At 46.0% G+C, this 5218-nt stretch overlaps 1 long non-coding RNA gene across 1 annotated transcript; it reads right to left on the reverse strand.

Moving 5' to 3' along the window:
• Positions 1 to 528: 528 nt before the first annotated feature.
• Positions 529 to 4842, reverse strand: LOC142861632 (uncharacterized). Its single transcript, XR_012912854.1, has 3 exons — positions 4473 to 4842; positions 2054 to 2281; positions 529 to 668 (listed from the first exon to the last, which is right to left on the reverse strand). It is a non-coding gene; the product is annotated as an uncharacterized LOC142861632 (long non-coding RNA).
• Positions 4843 to 5218: the final 376 nt, after the last annotated feature.

Below are 5218 nucleotides of genomic sequence, written 5' to 3' on the forward strand. Positions count from 1 at the left end.
TAGTGTTTTGTGGCTGGAAATGCATTTGGAGAGGTCGCAGGTAGAAATGCTCCCAGGCTGTGGGCTTAGCATGAACTGAGACGCAGAGGTCTCTTTGATGGGAGTTTGAGGGAAACAAATGGTCAGAGTGACTTGAGCGTGGGATATGGCCTGGTGGGGAATGCGGCCAGCGGCTCCATTGCTGTCCAATTGCAGGGTCCTCAAACGCTGGGCTGGGGAGGTTGGTCCTCCCCGAGATGATGGGACAGCCATACGTGCCGCCATGTGTAAGTAGTAGCAGCACGAAGATGAAGTGAAAGCCCAGGTACAGCGCCGAGTGGGGCAGAGTGCCCAGCCACTGCCTTGGTGAGCTTGCGGCCAGCGAGGATAAATCAGAATAATGATTAATGCCAGCGTGGCATTGGTGCACTGACCGTCACAGTCTCGGCAACCCAGGAATCTCTGCACCTGGAGTTGGATGTCAGTGATACGGATATCTCTGTGGACAGCCAGCCACAGACACATATGACTTTGTTCAAAAATGAATTAAAACATTTAATTTGAAGAGGAACTTATGAAATCTGCCAAGTGGGTGGTGGACATTCCCTTATCAGGGACAAGGAGCTCTGAAGTCCTGAGTCTTCATGCCCTCTGTGTGACTCTGCCACTTGCTGGCCTCATTTTCTCATCTGTGAATCAAATGACAGGTTCAGCTGAATTTTCAGGCCCTTTCTAGGGTAATAAACACCCTACATGTGCACGACTTTTCAACATTGTGCTTTTGAGTTTGCAGTATTTTCATTAAACATCATAAACCGAGATCACGTCATCTGGTATTACCATATGAAATTTATTGTTTGCAATTCTGCTGAAATACAGCATGAGCATGGGAGCAGCACTCATATTGAAGCTTGTTTGTCCTTTATTAAACACTAAATTCTACATCCTTACCCTCTCAGCCATCTCGTAGAATCATTGGAAAAATACAGTTAAAACTCGAAAACACAAGTCAGAGCTCATAAAAGAACTCATAAAAATAAAGGTCCTGAAATAATTCCAAAATGAAATACAAAATTGTCTCCTAATCGCTATGATAAGAGAGTCCCCACGGCCTCAACGTTCTAAACATTTCTTCTCTCACCTATTTGTTTCCCTCCATATCTGCAGAGCCCACCGTGCATTTGATGGGGACGGAGACTTTCCTCCGTGACCTTGAGCTGGGTCCTCCCTGCTTCTGCAGGGATCTCACCCCATTCTTCATCCCACTCTGCCTCCCTGTGGTATCATTTCTCCCTCTTCTGTCTGCCTGACCATGTCTTCCACTCACTCTATAAACTTCCCCAAACTCTCACTTTCTGAATGTACCGTATCTCAACAATTCTAAGATACACATTTTTCATATTTACCATCTCTTTAATCAAGATACTTCTTACAACAAATGCCCCTGCTATTATTTGGTTTGTTGGCCCCCTCCCAATCTCATGTTGAAATTTGATCCCCAGTGTTGGAGGTGGTGCCTGGTGGGAGGTGTTTGGGTCATGGGGGCAGATCCCTCCGGAAGGGCTTGGTGCAGTCCTCAAGGTAATGACTGAGTTCTCGCTCTGTTAGTTCCTCAAGGTGCTGGTGTTTAGAAACTGCTTGGCACCTTCTCTCTCTCTCTCTCTCTCTCTCTCTCTCCCCCCCCCCGCCCCCCCCCCGCTTCCTCTGTCGCCGTGTGATCTCTCCACACGCTGGCTCCCCTTCACCTTCCGCCTGAGTGGAAGCAGCCTGAGGCCCCCACCAGAAGCAGATGCTGGTTCCATGCTTCTTACACAGCCTGCAGAGAAGTGTAAACCAAAGAAACCTCTTTTCTTTATAACCTACCCAGACTCAGGTATTCCTTTACTGCAATGCAAAAGGAGTGATACAGTGCCTTCGATTCTTCTGCAAAGCTTCTTTCTTCTTGGTACATAAAGCAGCAGTGTGCCTTACAACTGATGCCATCTTAGATTCAACACAGTGCAATGCAAAGCCCTTCTGTGCCCCCTTATGCTACCTGCCTTGAGTTAGGTTCTTCGAGATGATCAGAAAATACCTTTTGGATACTTAGTTAATGAGGATGTAATATGAGGCTTCACAGACAGCAAGAGGAAATGCTCCCGGAAGCTCCCAGACAAGTCGGGGAGAACGGGAGGCTTCAGCCCGCGGGCGAGCAGCAGGACCGCGATGACCCGACGCAGCTGCCATGGTTCAGGAGCAGCTCGGGTGCCAGCTCAGGCTCAGCTGCCCGTCACGCCCAGAGTCAGCCCCACGCTGCAGCTCCCTGAAAGGAAAGATCGGATTGATCTGGCCAGTCACCATCTGTGCCGTCAGCAAGACTCTCCTGCCAGGCATCCACTGCTTACATGCATTAGACACCAGCCCGTTCCAGATTGAACTAGCTGTGGCCACACCTGGGACAAAACATGGCGACCTGCAGGTAAAGGACCGCTCAGACGAGGCTCTGGCGTAGCAGGTATTCAGAGAATAGCTTTTCCTTCACGTGTCCCTCTAGCTGACACTCTATTTGTCAGATTCCCTTTTCTATCCAAGTTGGTTAGAAGAGTGGCCCACACTTGCTGTCCCCACCCCGTCTTCAGTCTTACTCCTGTCCCTGCACCTCCGCAGGGACTGCTCTTGCCACACTCATCTCGGCTTGACCTCGTGTGCGACGACTCCATTGACCTCTTCCGGTCTCTGCCCTAGCAGCCTTTGGGGCTACAGCAGAAGCCATGGTAACCTGTGATGCCCCGGACCCGTCACCAGGTGCTTCCGAATGCACTGCCAAGGGCCCTTCTCCAGGGTCTCGCCTGGCTGTGGGATCCTTCCCACGGGGACATGCGAAGGAGGTTCTCTCACCCAGGGCAGCCTCGGGCTGTGCTTGGCTGGTAGTGGCGCCACCAACCTGACACCCTTCTTTGTGCCTGTGTGTGTGTGTGTGTGTGTGTGTGTGTGCACTCAACAAATGTTTATGGCATCACATTTACTGTGAGTCTCTCAGAAGCATTCGTGTTTCTTTTTTATATTGAAACAAAAATTGCAAAAAGTAGTGCAAAGAATTCCCTTATATTCCTCAGGCCACTTCCCTTAACGTTATCGTATTTCATAGCCTCGGTCTAATTAACAAGATTAGGAAGCTAACAGTGATGCAATATCATTAACTCAACTACCACTTTTCTGCTCATGTCCTTTCCCTGTCCCAGAACCTCAGGTGTTATTTCTCCTCAGTCCCCCCCAGTCTGGGACATTTCCTCAGTCTTATCTTTCATGCCAGCACCCCTTCTAACAGCAACTATTCCATACTGCTCTCTTTGCCACTCTGAACTGAAATTCATAAATAATATCACTGCCTTCTACAAGATTCATTTGCTGAAAATGTAAATATAAATGTGTGTCTATACATGTATGTATATATGTAAATGTCCAATAAAATGTGAATAGAAATTAATTTCATCAGTTCATTATTATAATTCAGAAAATAATCTTTTCTTCAGAAAATACTTTTAAATTTGAAAAACTAAAAAGTAAATTAGGAAGAAAGAAAGACATGATAGTAAGAAAATGGGCTCTGGAATCAGACTGCTAGGGTTTGAATAGCTGTGTAAACTTGTGCAGGTTACTTAACCTCTCTGTGCCTCAATTTCTTGTTTTACCTGTTTGATCCTGTTGTTGTAAGGGTTAAATTATTTTTTTTTTTTTTTTTTTTTTTTTTTTTTTTGAGACAGAGTCTCGCTTTGTTGTCCAGGCTAGAGTGAGTGCCGTGGTGTCAGCCTGGCTCACAGCAACCTCAAACTCCTGGGCTCGAGTGATCCTTCTGTCTCAGCCTCCCGAGTAGCTGGGACTACAAGCATGCGCCACCATGCCCGGCTAATTTTTTTTTTATATATATATATATCAGTTGGCCAATTAATTTCTTTCTATTTATAGTAGAGACGGGGTCTCGCTCTTGCTCAGGCTGGTTTTGAACTCCTGACCTTGAGCAATCCGCCCGCCTCGGCCTCCCAAGAGCTAGGATTACAGGCGTGAGCCACAGCGCCCGGCTAAATTATTTTTTAATACATGTATGAGTTCAGTGTCTGGCAGCATATAGCGAGTTTTAACTTATGTTTTTAAGACAGTAAATCATATTTTCTTTTGTTCTGACACAAGGAGTATCAAACTTTTTCCACTGAGGGACTAGTAGTAAATATTTTAGGCTTTATAGGCCATACGCACTCTCTGTCATTTGTTTGTTTGTTTGTTTGTTTATACAATCCTTTAAAAATGTGAAAACCGTTCTTGGCTTGTGTACCTTAGCCTGCCAGCCCAGTCTTAGCCAGTGGTCACAGGCAGATTCATCTGCTGTACTCGGAAAGCCTCACGCTTCCACCCTTTTGGCTTTTTAAAAACTTAAACACAAATAAAAGTACAGAGAGTATGTAACACCCATGTATCCTTCATCCCACTTCAAAAAATGCTAACTGTTGTGTGTCTACTTTAGCTTTCCTCTTTCCCCGACGACTCGCAGCAACCGTGCAGACGTCCTTGTGCGTCCTTCTCAGCTGGCGAGTCACTGAAATCAGTGACCTCTCCTGGCCGGGCCTGAAGTCGGACTGCAGGCCCCGTCTTCGTGCAGGCAGGTGGCCGTGCCGCTGCACGGGCACTGGGGAGGGAACGGTGACGTCGCTCCTCGGCGCAAGCAGTGATGAAGCAAGCGGAAGTGCGTCTTCCTCGTCCTCTCCCCGCCCGCCACACGCCACACGGAGAGAGAGGGACCAAGGGCCACGTGACAGAAACAGCCAGGGGCCTTGGAGTTCCCAGTTTCAAGTTCCTTGAAACTTCCACATCAGACTGTGATGTACGTGGGAATAAGTAAGCATTTATTGCATTAAAGCTATTAAAATTTCAGGGCTTATCTGTTAGAGCAGCTGTTGTTATATAAATTTCAACATGTTCACGGGTTTCAATTTTACTAAGTGTGTATTTATCTGTATATAATATATAGTACCACTTTGTATTTCAAACGTTTCAACAAATAACAATATATGGTACATAGCATTCCACTGCTTGCTTTTTTCTTTTTTCTTTTTGTGCTCAACAGTATGTTTTTGAGATCTATCCACATTGGTAAATGTTCACACTTTAACAATGTTAATTATTTGTTTGACTAGGTCTATAAAAATATATTAAAATATTTTAATTAATATTTTTAAATGATAACATGTATGAATCTGCAAAAGGT

This window comes from Microcebus murinus, chromosome 17 (genome assembly GCF_040939455.1).
Source record: "Microcebus murinus isolate Inina chromosome 17, M.murinus_Inina_mat1.0, whole genome shotgun sequence".
NCBI lineage: Eukaryota > Metazoa > Chordata > Mammalia > Primates > Cheirogaleidae > Microcebus > Microcebus murinus.